Source organism: Daktulosphaira vitifoliae, unplaced genomic scaffold, assembly GCF_025091365.1.
Source record: "Daktulosphaira vitifoliae isolate Bord-2020 unplaced genomic scaffold, ASM2509136v1 Scaffold_4, whole genome shotgun sequence".
Lineage (NCBI taxonomy): Eukaryota > Metazoa > Arthropoda > Insecta > Hemiptera > Phylloxeridae > Daktulosphaira > Daktulosphaira vitifoliae.
The window spans coordinates 32,265,097-32,286,439 of record NW_026099575.1 but is presented as its reverse complement, the minus strand read 5'-3'; the positions used below and the strand labels follow the sequence as shown (position 1 = coordinate 32,286,439).

Here is a 21,343-nt window from a genome sequence, read left to right as displayed (position 1 = left end):
TATTTGCCCTGGAGCGTCAGCAGTTTTTTTATGATCTTACCAATACATTTTTACAATGCTTTACAAGTTTGTATTTACAGATTGCGCTACAATTCATACGGAAAACATTCTTGAAAAATAATTTTTTTTAATTTTAAAACGTTGTTTACTCATATTTTTCAAGATATTTTTTTTAATACTAATCTATCAGCTTAACAATGTGCTATGTAATGTTAAACATTATAACTTGTTGAGGAAATATTCTATATTATGTGATATTGAAACCTCTGCTCGAATATCGGTTGATCGTATTTACACATTCAATTGGTTGTATGTAAACCAAGTTGATAGATCGACTTTCAATGACTATAATAATATTATAACATGATATTGAAATAATATATTCTGATACGTCACTGATATGATGGTAGTTCCGACGACTTGCATGGGGTTTAATTTAATAGTTTTTTTTAATCCAATAAATATATACGATAGGATATAATCGTCAGTCCTTTCAAAAGAAAGCATGTAAGATACCGCCCTTAAGATGGAGATAGTTACCTCCGGTTGTTATGGGTCTTCCGATGCAATGAGCTCTCTCGATTAGCCAGCATTATCATTTTGCGTCCACTTTTGTAAATCGAGTTTCCATGGGGCTTCTTTAAAATACAATGAATTACTTATAAAAAAAGTGTATGCGGGCACCATCCCAGTTTCATACAAGACCTGTTGTGCACGAGGATAGAATTACTCAAGGATTGGTCTATATGCGTAACCAGCAATAGGACTGATCTCGAGTGATTTTTGTTTTTTTAGCCTTCGCTGCAACATTGCCATAATATAATTTTATAATTGTATTTATTTCGGTGCTCATAACATAAGTAGGCAAACTTACAAACTGCAATCGGTGTGCTGTTTATCGCATACGGTTCATTTTTCATAGGATCATAAAAAACTGAAATCACTTGCATAATGTATAAATATATCAACATAGTGCGCATGGAGATGTTTTTATATTGATTTCAATCGTGATAGCGTTAACAGAAGTGTAGATAACAAGTCCAGTGAGGGTAACTCCTGGTTTACGAGCAACGTTTATGGCTATGCAAAATAAAGGATATCCGTCTAACCGAACAAAATTATTTAGTTGAAATTATGATGGGAAAAATATAACAACACTAGAATCATACCGTTCGCTCATTTTATCGTTATTCTATAAGAACCTCTCCTATATAATAGGTTTTAATAGAATACACGATTTAATATATATATATATATATATATATATATATTCAATTCTTGATATAATTCAATCTTGATGATATAAATTATTTTTGGAAAAAAAAATATTAAATAATATTTGATTTACGAATTCAGAGAATAAATACAGTTTTTTGTTGTCTATCATAGATATTTTTTAATATTTAACACTTTTAAATTATAATTAAAATATTATTTATAGTATAATTTTTAACTCGTGATGGATATATCCATGGTGCAAATATGTTGTCGGACTCCTATAGGATTTTTAAAATTAAAAATCGAAGTTAATTTAGTAGTAATGATTTAGAAGTACACATAAAAAATAATTAAAGCTGTAATTGATATCTGTTGACACTTGATGTACACCAAAACAACGTAAAAAGTAGTCACATACCAATGATTGACTGGGATGGCTTTATACAATGCCGTTAAGTCCTTATAAACTAGGATAAGATAATTTTTGAAGGGAAAAAATACAAAATACACAAGTTCATTGAAGATTGAACATACAAGAAGAAGAGTTTGTGGTTAGGTTAAATAGATGGGACTTTATTAAATAAAAGAACGTTAAGTTAATACGAAGCAAAAAACCGAACGGATTTACAAAAAGGTAGATAATCAAAATTTAATTTAGCAACCTTGAAAATATTTTTATCAGCCTTTTTTCTATTCAAAAATAGTATTTTGACTTTTTACGAATAATTTTGTTCTGCTAAGTACTGAAAAATTAGACTAAGGCAAATGCCATAGACGCTCCTCTCAAATGACAAACGACATTTATTAACTGAACATTGTTCAGTTAATAATTTATTATTTATGATTTCAGCTATATAGTATATCCGTTTTTAGTCGAGATTAAAAAGAAATTTAATTTTTATTATACATAGAATAAATACAGCTGATATAACATAACTCAGGCAATAATTTATTATATCATATGGGCAGTAAGTCAATGAAATGACATAGGAACTGGAATTAAACACATTGTGTCAATATAAATATATACAGCTCTGATTCGTCTTAGACGAATTAGAACTGTTACGGATGGAGATCAATAATTGATCTCTATCGGTCTGTTTATAATAATGGGCAATATTTAAAAAAAATTATCATTTCTATTATAAAGTTTAATGTAATTATTTCTTACTCTATATATGGTAGTTAACATAAATAGAATAATAAAGGATGACGTTTAAATAGAAAAAGTATTTGTATATCATCAAAATTTATCTCATTTTTTTAAAGCTATGGCGAAATTATACGAATGATTTGAGTAAGAAATAATATTCAGTATAAGTATAATAATTTGAAAATATTTACTTTATAGTAACGTTCTGTTAACACAAACCCAAGCAATAAGTTCATTTAATAGTATGAACTTACTGGAGTAGTTTAGCAAATTTTTTTTTATGCATTTAGTTGATACGAGTTATTTTTTTTTCATAATCAGATTCATATTCTATACAAAATTAATTTAAAAATATTTTGCAACAATATTTAGTAAATTTGTTTAATATTTAAACGTGCTATTTTATACTATTATTATTATTATTGATTATGCGTTTTACGAAGCGAAATACCGATAAAATGTTTTAGTAGCTTTAACTTAATTTTTTAGCATTAAAAATATGTAAGGTGATAATGACATCCGACAAGATAAATACTCGCACATTAAAAATGTTTCTTTTACGCTTTTTTTAAATTTTTACCAAGCTCTTTCATCGAGGAAATTGTTGCTGGAATGTCAGAATACTGTTAGGTCTAAAGATCATAAATCAGTTAAAGCAAGAGCTCCTGCAGTAACTGTGAGCTGTAGGCTTAATGTAAATGAGTTTCCGAAAAGTGAATTAACATAAAAACCGTAATCAACACCTGTAATGTAATACATTTATAGTACATGCTGCGTATTCTCATATTTTATTAATAATATTTAATATTTACATTAGTATTACGTTAAATAGAAATTTTGAGCGTTTCTTTATAAATCACCTAATAAAAACTTTTCAGAAAACACTGTCCGAATGAAATGAAATTGAAATATATTTCGTCTATTTTTTCAAAAAAAAAGTTACAGCTCTGAGTAGGTCAGATAATGTTTATAAAAATAAAATATTATGTTATTAATTGCAATAAATTATTATACTAAGCTAATTTACTGTTTAATAAATGCAATCATTTTGGTTAAAGTTAAAAATGTTTGCGTGAGAATTTTTTTAAGTGCTTTTAGAAAAAAATGATAATATTCAAGTTTAATAATATTTAATACAAGTATTACAATAAATTATCAATTATTATTAGTAATATTTCTATATTTTAGCTAATTAATTTGTTAGATAACGCGTAGCAGGCAGTAATCTAAATATAATTTTACCTTTTCAACATCTTTATTTGTGAAGAAGTTTCAGGCACATCTGTTAGAGGTTTGAGAAAGAAAAATATAGTTTGGGGAGAGTTATGCGCCAGAGGCGATCAGGTCAGCTCAAGTGTAAATAGATATTAATTTTAATTCTAACTTTAGGCCATTAGTCATCGGCATGGGTCTTGCTGTGCATTAACGAGTACCAGTCAAAGTTCCCTTGAAACGTGGACTGTTGTAATCATCCTGAGACAGGCGTCATTTCTGACATAAGTTTAACGTTCTCTGGTAGATAAATATTTGTAAACTTTTCATTGTCATTGATTAATTATCATTTACAAATAGTCTTAGATTGCATGTGTATCTGATAGTTCTGATTAATATCAATAAACGAATTATAAAATATTGTTATCATAATTATATTTCAACAGTCTAAAGGAGTCGACCCAGTTACAGAGTCTTTGTATATGTGTACTCATGTAACTCAATTATCTGTTAGCACAGATATATGCATGTCGATGAAATATAAACCAAATAATTTAATTTTTTATCTGTCACTATCGATTTGAAGTAGAAATGATATTGATATTACAATAATTTTTTTCTTAGCAGTGCACTCTTTATGTAGGTGTTTTAACTCTGTAATCCAATTATTCAAAGTTTTAATCCAATTATTGTTGAATTGAATTATACGTATAATTTTTTCGTTGAAAATATTTTTAGGGAAGTCAATTATCATCAGAAGTAAAAAATAAGTTGTAAAAAAATTGTTGTAATTATATTAGTGTAGTTTTGATTTTTGGTATATGTTTTTTAATCTTACTTACGTAATAATATAATGTCAATTGATATTCAATTTTAAATATAAAGTGTTCAAAATGTTTCATCATATAGTTCATAATTAAAATAGATATAAAAATGTTTCTAAATGTAGTTCAGAACTAGATAATTGACACCTATACATACATAAATAAATTAGATTTAACATATTTGCTTAAATTTGGTTGCATAATTAAATAAAACATAAAATAAAATTTTTCTACGCAAACACTGAAAAACACACATACTAGTATGTTAAAAATCATGTAACACCGACGTCAGCAAAAGTATAAACATCATAAAACCATATCCTTGAATAAAACATTGTCTTTATTAGATGATAAATTTATTACTTCTGAGTTTATTATCGATCACTGAAAATAGTCACAAAAAGTACAGTATCAAATCTTTTAGAAGCCAACTTATGTGATGTATTTAAAATACGTTTAAGACACACATTTTCATTTTGATTAGTAAATATAGATAATAATGTAAAGCTGTTATCAAAATACATATTTTGAGAACTTAAAGTATGTTGAATAATCGTGTAATAGGATAAAGCGAAAATGCAAAAAATATGTTATTATTAATTGATTAATATTTACCAATTTGTTTATTAATATATATGGACAATAAATTTATAATTTTGTGGAAGAATTGTAGATTTAAATATATTTCATTATATCTTATTATATTAATAAGAACCAAATTTTTTTTTTTGCTCGGTATAAATACAATTTTTGGAAATTAAAAATTATTTTTTAATTTAAATAAAGTTTTTTGGGAATAATTAAAATGTATATTCCAAGCTTTATGTTATCATAAAAATTAGAAAAAGTTTTCCTCAAGAAATTTTCAAAATATACAAATTATGACTTTAATAACACATTACCGAGTTAAATGATTAAAATTGAAAAAGTGAAAGTTTTTTTTTATTGTCCGAGGTGTTTCATAAACTAAATCCTATACGAAAATATAGCTGTTACAACTGTAAAGTTCACCCGAGAAACTTAAAAAATACAATTTACTTATAATGGCTCTTGTTTTCATAAACAGCTAATTTATGTTTGTATTTTTTAGTTAGAGTTGACTTTAGCCATTTAAAGTAGTAGCAAGGCTATTCAAATGACTAGTCGCGGCAACAATAATATCCAAGGTTTAAGCTCCAAAAAATGATTAACAATTATATTTGGATAACGAAATTCTTTCAATGGCCGTAACCTTGGCTTATCCGTAAGTATATATGTTAAAAATACTTCCTAGTTTATTTGAATTCATACAGATTCTATAAACTATAATAATTTATAAACCATTTAAATTAAACTTTTTTAATGATCATTATTCCTCATATTACCTACATTATAATATAATATAGCTAGCTTTGTATTATAAATCTATGTACTTTAATTATCATTAAATATTATTCATAATTAATAAAATAAATTGATTATCAAATTACAATAATTTTATCAAAACGAGTAAAATTATTATTCATTTTTTGATTATATTATGTATTTTATGATTATATTATTGTATCTTGGCTTAGGCAGCTGCTTTGGGCCCAACATCTTAGGGGATCATCTTGATACGTTAGATAGTAATTTATTTTCCCGATAGATACAAAAAATTTGTTTTANTGTATCTTGGCTTAGGCAGCTTCTTTGGGCCCAACATCTTAGGGGATCATCTTGATACGTTAGATAGTAATTTATTTTCCCGATAGATACAAAAAATTTGTTTTAATTAATATAATACTAAGTAGAAACATTGGCATATTCACATGAGGGTCATAAGGTCTGGAAACCACTGCCCTATTAACACAAAATTATAGTAGTTTGGGAAAGTACAAAAGTTTGGTATAATTTTCAGAACATAGAATTCTGAAAGTTATACGGATCATTCCTATAGTAAATTTCTAAACACTGAAGTAGGGCATTGATTTTATAACTGCCTTCAAGTCCAGCCTTCATCATTAAGATTATTGTGTCTTTTGAAAATTCAAATTTTTATTATCCTTGTAGTTTATTTTTAATTGTATAATATCAACTTTGGAATATTTTCCAAAAATAAAATTCGTATTTTCTTTACCAGCTAAAAGTTTTCATTGCACTGACACAATAAAAGGTATAGAATAAGGAAATTTGTATATTTTAAATTTATTAAAAAAAGTGAAATACATAGAAAATATTTTTTTAAAGGATGTACCATCATTGATATATTTCAAATATATATTGGTGGATCATGGTGGGTGCTTAAGACACAGTCAGTATTGTCCGGGGTTTTCAAATCATAACATTTACACATTTAAACGAAATTTTTAAGATTATAATTTTCTTTAGGCTACTTTTAATTGTGTCACTCGGAGCACTTGCACTATATGTTCTTCCCTAAACATATCTCTGAGGGTGTGTTAACCTATGTTTATAACATACATTTTTTAATGGTGTATTATTTATCATTTTAAAATTTGTAAATAATAATTAAAAAAATGACCTGGTTAATGTATCCATTCTAAAATTATTTGTACGTGATACAAATTATAAGTCCAAAGCAGTGGGCGTTTTAGGTTTTCTTTAAATTCATCACTATATAATACATTTACAACTGGTTACTTCATTGAATACTTTCTTTATATTATTAAAAATAGTTAAAATTTAAGTGTCTCGTTTAATATTCAAAGAAAATAATTCATTGATTTTTATTAACTATCTTTCAAGCACATAATATATTTAAAATCATTCACAAAACATAGCAGTTTCATTTATTTTGAAATAGAACTTTATTTAGGATTCATAAAAGCTATTAGTCCATTTATTAAATTTAAGTAGTGGAGTTTCAAAAAATTTAAATGACTTTTATGTCAACATTTTACAAAGCCAATAAGTTATATTTGGATAAGAGTTTATTATATTGTTATAGAGAAAATGCCGTTGTAAAAGCTAATGATTTTGCAGTAGTTCATTAAGATGATAAAACGAATCAATATTTTCTAATAAAAATAATTTATTAGTTCTGTGAAGTTTTAATAGTTCTATAATACATTTGCGTGTTTGGTATGACAATTCTAATAATGAATTAACCTTAAACTTTTTGTTTCACACTATAAATAGAAATATTTTTATTTCAAAATTAAAAAAAACATCATGAATATTACATAGCAAGAGTGAACCGAAATATGTATGATACATATTATATGAATATCAAATATTCTAATAAATTATTTAATTCTGGTCCATTTGTTACAAAAGTTTTTAAAGATTTTTTGTGAAACACAAGTTTTTTTCACGACTTGTACAATATATTGTTCGTGTCGAAAAATGTGTACATGAACTTCGATATGGTATCGATGAAGTACAGTAAGGGTATACCTTTAGCTTATTAATCCTTGTTTTATGCATCTGACAGCTTAAGGTTTCAATCGAACTTAATGAGAACATAAACGAGAATTCGTTAAGTCTGCAGCAAGACTTCGAAGATAGCCATGCAGTATATACTATTTGTAACAGTATTGCAAGTCAAAATTTGACGTCGACGAACATGATTCGACAGTTGAGGTTCCGATCTCAGAAAACAATTGTGTAATTGATCAAAAATCTTCTAATAACATTGATGAAATGGAGCACGTTTTCGATGAAAACTTGGGTTATGATTTGTCGATCAATGTTTCTCTATGTTGCCTGTTTGACTGATGAATTGTGGCACCTTGTAACCAAACCTACACTTATTGGAATGATAGCTACGGCTATCGATCGGGCAGTAATAATAAATGTGATTATAAGAGAATCTTTTAATTAATGAGTGTGAGATTACATAGAATTTGTTGATATACGAATTTAGAACAAAACGCATGATGTGAATGTATATCAATGCGTTTATTAAACCCGTGAACAAAAATCTTGACTGTTTTTCTAAAAGGCAATCACTTTAATGTCATTGGTGCAATGATTCGATATGGTATTGATGGAGACTTTCCTCCATTATATAAGGATTGGACAAAACAAGATAAAAAAATTTAGCCATTAGTAATAATGAGTTGACGTCTAATTTAAAAGTCCCAACTCAAAATACATCAAGTGTAGAGGGTTTAACATTAAAGGCAAAAACAAATAGAAACTGTGTTAACAATCACGACATTGGTCTTGATGACAAAACACTGGTGAACGAGTCTATACATTCAACTTTAAGCACAATCAAAGATGACAAACCGAATGCTGAATAGAAAGCATCGACTATGAACAAAAAACTTTTAGTGCTTTATCATATAATCCAGATTGTCATTTGTACATTGGTGGAATTAAGAAAAATAAAGTTGTAGATTTCTTAAGAGAAAGGCTTTCAGAGTTTAGAATGATTGTTAATATTCACATTTTTATACTAAGACACGAGAGGCTTTATAACTAAGTATGCTATTTTTGTAATCAAAAATAAATCTGCTGTTGATACAATTCTCGTTAAAAAAATTTACAATCTACAATCTATGGTAATAAAATTAACGTTAACAGATTAAGAAGATGAGTAATGTGTGAATAACTCATATTTCATTTAGTATTTTTGTATATTACACTATTTTGAAATGATTTTTTCTATTTGTTACTACAAATTACTTTTTATTTGTACGTATGGATTTTGTATTAATAAATTTTTATTATTAGCGTATTTATATACATATTTTAAAAATAATAATATCTTTAAAATTAGAAAATGTACCTATTCAACTAATATAAGATGGAATAATTTTTATGTAAAACAACATCATATTAAAATGAGTTACGCATTTTTTATCTATACAGTGTTCAAAAAATATAAATGATACGTTTTAATAATTTAAAAATAAAAGTAGAATAATAGAGTAATTATGATAATATATTGTGTGTACTATAATCGTATAGATAGTGCGTACATTAGTAACCACGTAATGATAAAAGCAGTAAACAAAATTTAAATTACAACTTGAACGTGGACCACTTTGACACTTATATTTTACCTAGCACAGTTTTCGTTATTTTTATTTATACACTTGTTTGTGCCGGTTTCCTTAAATTCTAAAATAAAACACTAACTTTTATTGTGATTCATAGCACGTTTATATCGACTTATTTTTAGTATATAATTGTATAATAGAAGTTGTACAACAATAATCATAACAACTAACTACGACAAACCAGAATATAACAACTTTTTTAATGAACCAATTCACCGGTGACTAGAAATATTCAACTAGTCCTACTCGTGTGAATCAAAATGTTTGTTAACAGGAGACATCCAAAAAATAACCCTATCTGTATCTTGGTAATTTGAAAATCTTAGAGTGTTATCATTATTCGTTTGACGAGAACACGTAGTTATAAAAGAATAATAAGAAGAAAACATTTACCACTATACTCCCACAGGTTTCTCGACAGATAAGAATCAACTGTGTACTGTTGAACATTACTCGCTGAATGAATGCTGTTCACGTCCATTATACATTTACACGGATGAATAATCATTAACTCAGAACATCCACCGGACAAACGAAGAAAATGTATTTTTGGTAAAAAATATAATTCACTTTAAAATTATCCTAAAATTATCCTAAAAATATTTTTATCTTTATTTATCGAGTAGGTTGGGTTAAACTGCAATATAAAAAACAGTTGTTCTATAGTGGTTATTATTTTTAAACAAGTTAAAAAACAATTTAATTATTATACCTTTAGGCATTTTTTTTAAGTAGATAAACATCAATAAATTGTTCTCATTCTTTATTCTTACAATTTGTCTAATCAAACAGAATAAAATTTAATAGTATTTTTTTAAACATGTTCCTTTTATTTATACATCATCAATTATTTTTACAAATTAAAAAAAAATTGTTCGTAAATTATCAGTCATAAAAAACTTATTTGTCGAATATAATTTTAATATTTAATTTTTATTTGTAAACAACTAATATTTTTATATTTAATTTATATAAAAAACAAAGATTAAAAAAATTTTGAAAAGTTTATAATTTTGTAATTGAGAAGCTAAAATAAAACTATGATTTTATAAATAACACTAAAATAATGCTATTTAAGTTTAATTATACTTATATTTGTATATGATAAAATTGTTTAATAGTTTTAAAATGTTATAATCATATTTTTTAATGAATTTATTTTATCTTGAATTTATAAATGAAAATAGTTCATATAATAGATGAGCCTAAATTTATGGTTATAGAGTAAAATACTATTGATTTTAATAATAATTGTTTTAATTTTTAATCTTAATTAAATTCATTGTTAACATTTTATGACATTTTAAGAATAAATATTTCATGATATTAAATTAGTTTTTAATTGTCGACTAATTAAGTCCAGTTCCTTGTTCATTTTAATGTCTTTCGACTCTTTTTATTTGATAGGATAATAAAAAAACCTTTTTTCTAAAAATACAACGCTATAGCGTATATTAAGTACCAAAGTAATTAATAAAGTTTATTCTAAACGCCAAATCAAGTCATATTTTGATTATTTTCTACAAATAATCATTCTAAATTAACACTTGAACTTATAAACATAACATAATTATAAAATAATATATATTATTAAATAATTATATTACATTTACCTTGTTTTATAATTTCTTAAAAAAAAATTAGCTATTAAATATTATTATTTACTTTGAATTAAATTATGTATATTTTTTAAATTTATATTTGTTAATTTCTGATTGGGTAATTATCTATTTAATAAGCATAATTTTATAAAAATGTTTTAATATATTTGATTTATTTTGTATTAATCTCGTATTTCAGAAAATAACATGCGTGTTCAATAATATTTAAGCTATTCTTTTAAAATAGCATAAACTAGAAATCTTATTTTGTCATAACAATTTTCATCTATTTATTTAGTGGAAAAGTTCATATACTATAATAAGTATATTTATGAATAATGTGAATTTTGATTTTACAACATTTAATCTGACTTTCGAATGACAAAATCCAAACAAAAAATATTTTTAAAAAAATGTATAAAACAAATTTTCCAAAATAACGCAATGATCATGCAATAAAAAAATTAAATATTTATATAGCAACGTTATGTGAATTAGTATTATATCAAATAAATACATAACAGTTTCGAATATTAGTGAATTGTAATTTTTCACATCATTGAAAGTATACTATAAAATATTTATTTTTATAAATATTCAATATATGTATATATATTGAATATAAAATATTCAATAGCTGTACGCATCATTTAAAATGTACTTATAAAGATCAAACTTTAGTTATATATGTAATGAAATTTAATTACTAAGTAAAACCTTAACCCTTAGAACTTATAACTTGTCTATTAAGTATAAATTTACTTCACCTTTCATACAAATCGTAACACTAGTAATAGAGTTGACAAGCGTTGAATAATACTTGCTTTTGTATATTTGTAGATTGCTGATTTTGTAGAGAATAGAATAGAAGATGTTCAGAGTTATGCTAAAGCAATTGTGTATAATTGTTGAGAATAGTTGAATCTGCTATCTTTGTTGAATCGTATAACTCAAGGAATGAGAGAATGGTTCCTTGAATATCAAACTTCTTGTTGTAAAACATTTGATTTTTGTTTAATACTACTTTTTAATTTCAATAAAATAGTTACCATTAGAATAAAAATCAAACAGAATAAATCGTTCATTAATTAATGAGGAACAAATGTTATCATATTTATACTAAAAAATATTACAAAAAAAAAAAAAAAATTAAATTATGTATAAAAATATTATTAATAAATTAATTGAAGAATTATAAAAGATGAAATGACATTATAATATACAGATGAAATAAGTTTTAAGAAGGTTTAATTAACAACTCCTATGACTTTTGATACATAAACATTTCATTGCAATTTTTTTTTATATAATTTATGTTTTCTTAGATAACGTTAAAATAATATTTTTTACATTTGTTTCTAATAATAATAAAATATTTTTTTTAACTTGAAATTTTTTTGAAATTTCAAATCAGACAATTTTTAAGCGGCTTTCTTACAAGCAAAGGCTAAAAAAGCCAATTTTGAAATTATGAAAAAAAAAAATATAATTATAACGTAGACTAATTTTTTCTTATACATAAATTAAAAAAAAATTACAATAATATGTCGATTGTGTCAAAAGTTAAAGGAGTTAGATTTGTTCGATTCTGTATATATAATGTAGTATTTGTAATATAACGTTCTTGAAAAAGAATAACATTTCAATTAGAGAACGATACAATATATAATGGTACACTAAGTGCTTACACAATTCAAAAAAAGTATGAATTATAAGAGCTTGGAAAATGTTTATAAAAATAAAAATTATAAAAACATAACACTAGACTCTCAAGCTACGGATATCTCTGTTAAGTGTTTCTATAGATAATTTTTTTATATTACAACACGATATTATAATTATTCATGTATTAATTGGATACCCTTTAAATCATTTGTGATACTTAACTTATTATTTACATTTTTCAAGTTATAATAATTATTATGAGTGCACAGTGGCGCCGGATCCGCAGTGTAATCCAAATATTAAATTTGTTTTTTATTGAGTATGTCATTTATTCATTTGCAAGTGTGATTTATTAAATATGCCATGATTTTGTTATTAATGAATTTTTCATTAAAATATTTAAATTTAATTTTATTTATATAATCCATTGTAAATATCAAGTTTTAAGTAAGAAAACTATATTCTTAAGTGTAGATTTTAGGGATAATTTTCGAAAGTTAGATGAGAACCTATTATTATATTTTTACTATTAAATGGTGACCGGTGTATATAATATTTTGACTAGTCCATAGCCAGTTTTGTATTATTACTTTTTGAGATATTAGTAATTGAATATTTAGAAAAGGTGAGGAACAGAATAGTGTTTAGCGATTCTGTATTTTTACCATAACGCATAAATGAGAATTCTTCTACGATTCTCACCCCACTTTCTTAAAAGTTATATTAACATAAAAATTAATAATACAATACTGATTAACAACTGGTCTAAATTTTATTTAAATCACTGTACATTTAACAGTAAAAAGAATAATAATAGGCTCCTATTTAATTTTTGAAAGTTACACTTAAAATTTACCTTTAGGAATATTTTTTTCTTATAATGAACTTAATATTTACAATGGATTATAAAATAAAATAAAATTTTTATTTTTATAATTCAATTTATATATTTTACTAAAAAAATTGTTCTTTAACAAAATAAAACGAGGTCATTATACCCTCATTGTTTTTTACTTATAATATTACTATACCCTGGGTATTGTATACTTAATAAATTACGCTTTATACCTCTAGATTTTAATTTTAAATTCAGTAAAAGTTATTATTCTCAAAAAGTATGATTTTGAATGTCTCATAAATTGAATTAGATATTTTTCAAAATTAATGATAAAGTATTTTTTTATCATAATAAATGAAAATAATCATATTTAATCTTATTAACTATGTAGTATATTATAATATCAATAATTATTAATAACATAATACAAATTATTATGTATTATAAAGGGTAAAATTTATAAACTACCAGATTATTTATAAATGATCACTAAAATTTACAAAAAAAAATAACTTTATATATATCAAAGGGTCCGATTTTTAGTCATTTAAGTTTTTGCCCTCCTCGTGTAGAAAATAATTCCGGAGCTCCCGTGATTACATTATGAGCGTGATAGATGATTTTTTTTATTGGTTGTATTAGGCATAAAAAAATCGCATAGTTTCGTCATACTATGAATATAATGAAATAGTGATAACGATAAGAGGGTTTCATTATTATGAAAGAATTGTATAATTAATATAATATATATTGTGTATGACGACTTTATAGTATTAATAATTATTTAATAGATTTTTTTATTTTTAAAATAAATTTATATTTTATTACTATATAAGAGATAACTGTTGTAAAGTTAGAAAAAATTTGTTTAACTTTTAAAGTAAATTGTTACAACAACTATTTTCAATTAATTTAAAGATAAATTTTCATAAATAAGGAGAATACAAATTTTACAAGAAAATAATTTAATTTAAGTTCAGAACAGTTCTATGAATTTTAATAATGCAATTTTGTACTACTACTATTAATTAATGAGCAGTAGATATATTTTTTAAATTTTTGTCTTCACTCAAATTGAGAAATTAAGATTTATCTTGATTGAAACTTGTTTAAGTATAACTATATCATTCAAATAGTATCTCATTTATCTCTCAAAAAAAAAAAAATAATAATAATTTATCAAATTATTATATAATATCAATAAATTCAATAATAATATCAATATATAATGATTGTTTTTTATTTATTTATTTTTTTGTTCGATATGTTATAGTTCTTTTAAAAACATTAAGTATAATTATAACCAATATAATAGTCAATTGATTTAGTATCTCTAACGTAAAATGTTTGGTTTCGTGAAAAACTTCGATTGGTTTATAAGTACCACTCGCATTAGTTTTATTATGCAGAAAAAAATGCTGTACAAAAAATGATGCAAACAAGAATCCTCACCACTTATATCTAATCCAATAGGCTAAAAAAAAGATTTTGTCGATTAGTAAACTTTTTTGAAATAGACATAGGGGATAATTTCGATGAAAGTAGGGTGAACGTACTCCATTAAGAGGTTGATTTTTGTTACTTGCTATTGGGAATACTTTTCAAAAGTTCTACGAAAGTATTTGATGAGTGCACGACATCTTTTGTGACCCTTGTTTTTTTAGAGTGGAAACAAAAATAAAGTTATACGTCAATTTAATGTTTCTTATTTGCTTAAGATTAATATATTCAATTTATAATTTAAAAATTAGATACATCTCTCTTGGTAGAATATTTAGTGTTTGTTTCAACAAAAGTATTGAAACAATATGCATTAAATAAATAATTAATAATGTCCAAAACCAAAAAAAAAAAGAAAATATTAAAAAATCAATAATGAAAAAAAATAAAAATACGTTATCGAAAGCGAAAATAAAATTTAATATTTTAATAATTCAAAAAAATATAATTCATTTCGAACCATAAAAACTGTTGAATGAAATCAGTGAGAACTGAAATAAAATGGCGACAAAAAATGTAGTAAAATCATAATAAATAAATTTACATCATAGTAAAATTAATACATTCTCAGCTTCGTATCGAAGCTAAAAATATGCTTATAACGTTCTCTAGAAATTCAAAAATTGTTAAAAAAGAATTACAAAAAAATATTATTGGATCAGAAGTTATTGGATTTGACATAACATGACTTACTCTGTATTTATTTTTAACTATCTTAATGAAATAAAAATCACCTTGTATATGATTATTTTATTTATTTTATTGATATTGACAAAGTAAACAATTAATATAATATATATATATATATAATTGTTTTTTAAATTAATAGTACTAAATTAAGTTAAGACAATGATGGGCATTAACTAGTTAAAAAGTTAATTTTTTCTAATAAACTTTTTAACTTAGCTAATTTAATTTTCCATTGAAATATCTTAGTTTTTTCAATTAATTATTTGAAATAACAATTAAACTAAATTCAAAATCTCATAAAAAATGAGTTACATGGTTTAATTAAAAAAAAATCGAATGTTTTCCTATCCCAAATATTATATTTATATAACAATAAATATAATTTTCTGAATTTTTCTAAAATGTTCGTGATTTTTATTTTTTTTTTTCAATAACTAGTTTAATGATAAAACAATGCAACCAACACCAAATTGTACAAAATGATTAAAAAAAAATTTTATTATCATTAATATTTTCTTCCTATTCAGCTAAAAATCGATTCTTGGCTTTCCCTTAGATCACCAACCATTAAAAAAATGATATTAAGAGATTTTAGCCAAAAAATTAATTTTAAATGAAATAAATTTATTTAAACTAGTTAAGTTAAAAAAAAATGTCAACGTTTCTTTTAACGTAGCTAGTTAGATTAACTAATTTGGTAACTTTTAACTGTTTAACTAATTTATCGACATTGATTAAACTTAATTTAACTTTAGTTAATTATTTCCATAACTTGCCCATCCTTGAGTTAAGAAAGCTTTAGAATGTCTATTTTACTTATTACCACTAATAGATAAATATATTTTAATCATTATAATAATACAACTAAGGTCATAAAATTAAAAAAATGAATTATTATTATTAATATTGTGTTAAACTTTAAAATATTAACATTTTGTGTACGATTAATTTTTCAATGGTATAAATAGCATAAATCATAACACAACTGAACTATAAAATGTATAAATAACGCCATAAAAATTGATGAGAGCACGTTGCGTGGTATTTATACCATTTTCATAGTTATTTATTTCAATTTTACCCTGCTTTGTTATGTCCAAAATTGTATATTCCATTCAACATGCAGAATAATAATTCAGCCTAACATCGAGGGAAGTATTTTAATTTTCATTAAAGGGAGACACATGGTGGGTTTCACAATAGTTATTGTATAACCAATCCGTCTGGACATGTGTAACAAAATATTTTAACTTAAAGTTTTAAACTAAATATATTTAATTTCGCACGTGTATACATGTGCAAATTCAAACAACTAAAATAGATCTCTTCACATATACCTTTGATAAAATGTATCGTCTCTTTTTGCAAAACGGACTAGATTATTCTATACTATTTTCGTTTGCATACATTAAAAAATAAATTTATAATATTTGAGATATTAAATGAGATATAAGCATCGTGGATTATTTATATAGTAATCGTAGAAAATCTGAATCAAATATAATGAAATGAAAGTAATAACAGTACATAACCAATTTAAACCATGTGCTAATAATGCATTCTAACGATGCGCAGTCGTGATAAAACATGTTGCAGTAATGAAATATTGCATGAGGGTACCGGTATGTAATGTTTTGTCTGTTACTACAACAATAATCTTAACCCTTATTATAAATAGTTGGATATCCGAGACTAGGCACCTGTTTTATACTTCTCGTAAGTAACACGTAGATATGTGATAACATAAATGACCGAATTAGAATGTGTAAGTAATCTTACAGATACTTATCTTTTGCTAGTACAACAATTAAAGATCTACTGTACAATGAAATGGTAAAAACATTGGTAGAAATAAGGAAAAGAAATTGCAGGGAACTAAGTCCTCGAAATAAAAAATAGAAAGCTTACTTTCCCAAACCTTTGTTACTAAACCTAGATTTTTAACAACGTTTTTTCTCATTTAAATTCTTTTACATATTAAAAAGAAAAACGAGCAAAAATTTTTAAAAATTATGTAAAAAATTGTATTTTATTAGATTCTAAATTTAATATTATAATAATTTTTAACGTTATAATTCATCGTTTTCATCATCGTTGATCCTTTAACTTTCATGAGAAACACTAAATCATAAAAACATTTATAGCAAAAATGAATTGAAATATCTTCTGAGCTTTCGAGACATACATGCATTTTTTAAACAAGAGACTCGCTTTTATCCTTATACTGGCAATGTTAGATTTTTTATTTATATTAAGGTAAAAAAGCTCCAGCTAGACGAAACTTTTTTCATCAGAATATTTGATTTGACTTACAAAGATATGTTGGACGTGACGTAATGAATAAACAAAATTGATCTTATAGAAACTCATTTTTCCATTCCCTTCAAATTTAAACTTATTATTTATTGAACATACCAACTGTGAAGATTATTTAGTTTTCTTAGAAAAATTATTTTACTTTATCTTTACTTAATCTTAGAAACTTTGTAAAAATGTAAAGATATTTATTGCTACTCACAAATTAGTTTGAAGAATGTATACATAAAGGACATAAAATGAGTAGTGTAGCAAAAAATGTAGTTTAAACATTATGCTAAATGTGTAATCTCAATAAATTACTGATAAAACCACGAAAACCAACTGCAGCTGGAGACAATTGGTTAATTATGTTTCTCGGAGTATTAGGAACCTGCCAACTACCTCGGTAACCTATAAATTACTAAGAGTATTGTCAGTTGATTCAAGTAGTCTAATTTATGCAGCAGCTGAAAATTCGTGTACTAACATCTGGACAATTATAGAGTTTATCCTTTTTTTACGATTATTCTCTTGAACGATCAGCTAAAAACTCGATGAAATAAAATTAATTTAAACATTACGTTTAATTATAATTTAAAACAGTTAAATAATCTAACGGAATAATTTTATTAGATAATATGTATCAAATTTGATCAATTTAAAAGTCAGGCAACTAATAATTGACATTGTCTACTACGTTAAAAGATAGTCTAGAGACTTAAATTGATGATATATTGGTTGTAGTAAGACGCCCCAACGATAAAATAAATGTTGATCGAACAGAGTCTTGTATTTTCTTCAACAAAATCACAACGCCCAAATTCATATTTTTTTTTTTGTACGTTACAATGTTACTTATATTTTATATTTACTGCATTGGTCACATAGCAAGAAATTCAGCTGTAAAAGTTTGAAAGTTTATTTCGAATGCAAACTTTGTGACAGAATATTGGTTGTGTGCCAACCTACAAAATATAACAGGTAATTTATTAGGTCGGAGGTCGGTTTGAAATCATTTTTACAAAATGAAGATATGAAGTTCATTTTAAAAACTTTTATCATAGAACTTCAGCAATAGTTATGTGATTTCTTTTTAAATTTGTATTTTTTAAAAATAAAATTCATAAAAATATTAAAGAGAAAAAAAATTAAGATCACTTACAATATAAACTATTAATATAGTAATAATTAACTATATTGTTTAATATAGTTTTAATTTTAAGTAACATTTTTAGTTTAAAAATTAGTGTCTAAGGCCTATGAATATCTTACTCCGGCTCTGATTACATTGGTACCCTACAAAAATAATACCTTATAACGTTGAAAGATAAATTAGAACCTTTTGTATAATATTTTCAACCAGTAATTATAAGGATAAATATTATAAGTTAATAAATATTATTTCATAAATTAAATTAGCATGTAATACAGAACTTAAAATCTATAATTAAATTAATAAATAGAAATTATTGTGTTAAAGAAATAAATAGACTTTTTTTAATTACGTAGTATACCAAACGCAAACAATTTAATTAACTTTAGAAGTATCTATTTTCTTAAACATAAACAATCCTATTGGGTATACACTTTTGCAATTTTCTCGTTTTCTTCTTTATAAAACCTTATTCGCTCAAACATTAAAAACAATCAGATGCACCGGATGTTGTGTATCACTTATGTAGACCCTTATATCATAAAATATATTCTTTTATCTTAGTGGGAAATATTACAAATAATACATTTTACGACAAAATTAGTTATCGTAGAAATATTTTGAAATACGAAATTATTTTCGAGCACATATACTTAAAAATACGCCATTGATTTATCATTAAAATGAAGAATGAGTACCGTATTTAGAACATTTTAGTGACGTGCTATTAAAACTTACAGTAAAGTAATAAATGGGTAAAAATTATGCTTTTTTATTATAAGAAATATACGTATTAACTTATATATTTGAGTTTAATTTTTATCTCTAAATAATTTTCAATTAAATTAAATCATTCGAGAATATGCAAATGAAGAAGATGAATCTAGGCGTACGAAGAGATAGAAATCAGAGGCAACAAAAAAATATTCAGTCTATGACTCTTCTAAACAATAAATATTTAATAGAAGAATTAAGAGACATGTAGAAATATTAACTCTTCAAAACCTATTTTGAATACTCAAATTGAAATTCGCATACAATAAAGTATATTAATCCTCCTTTAAATTCTAAGTAAATTCACTTTTTTTCTATTAAATATCAATGGTCCAATTCAATAAAACTAGATGAGCAGGGACAGCGCGTGCTCACCTATATAGAAGAATATAACATTACCTAAATAGCCCAGTTAATATGTTGTGTAAATATCTTTAATACTTGTATATCATCAAAATATAATATTAAATTCAATAAATTTTATTTGGCGTTGTAATGGTAAAGATTTGTTTAAAGTTATACCATATATTTTCATTTCGAACCCAATTAATATTTTATAAAAAATAATGATTATGCAACGTTTGTTCAATGGTATAAAAATACACAAATGCATGTTGCAGTGGATAATGTGTGTAAAATATCGTGACTTCAAATAATTAATTAATTTAATTATTTTGTTCACTATAACTTTTTCCTATTATTCACAACTATGCAGTAATGCAGGGGAATTTTATAGAGTTCGTAAAATATTCTTTACTAAAACCCAATGGCGTGTTTGAAGAGAGTGATAGGGGCTGTCCTTCTACGAGATTTATTTTAATGTCAATAATTTTTTTTAGGTGGAGGGTTTGACCTAACTTAATATTTAACTAATATTACTCCCAGTTGAAGCCTCAAATACACCGCTACTAGAGTCCCTGTTTAAAAATTTCAATTCGATATGAAAATTTAAGTTTTATTTTCAATCACTTGGTGAATTTCATGAGTTCCTTTAATAAACCACCTTTATTCTGTTGAGACACTTTTAGTAAGTAACATTTAAAATAATTTCTAAATTCAATACTGTAAAGACCTATTAAAGTACTTTTTGGTTCTGATTTTCAATTGTCATTTTGCTTCAAATGCATTTCTTTAGATTTCATTCATATTTGTTCTATAAAATCCATTTTTATTGAAACCTAAGTAATAGCAAAATGTATCATTATCAAAATAATCGTTTATTTTATATTTAAGCAATAGTGAAAAATGATACTGCCAGAGAGATCTAGTTGCGATGAAACAAATTGATAACACCCACTTCGTAGAAGTTATTCTCGTCACCGCTTGAGTTGTGAAATTTGTTCCGTGTCTATATGACTTGCGTTCTAAACTTCTACCGAACCCGCTCGCCTGCGCTACTCACACAATTATGAAACACATTACAAAC

The 21,343-nt window shown here is 24.6% G+C and overlaps 1 long non-coding RNA gene across 1 annotated transcript in view; it reads left to right on the top strand.

The window, feature by feature from the left end:
- Nucleotides 1-10,105, top strand: part of LOC126904905 (uncharacterized) — a 36,267-nt gene extending 26,162 nt beyond the window's left edge. Inside the window, exons 2-3 of the long non-coding RNA XR_007703850.1 lie at nt 5,498-5,650; nt 9,808-10,105. This is a non-coding gene — a long non-coding RNA (uncharacterized LOC126904905). The remainder of the gene's footprint in view (nt 1-5,497; nt 5,651-9,807) is intronic.
- Nucleotides 10,106-21,343: the final 11,238 nt, after the last annotated feature.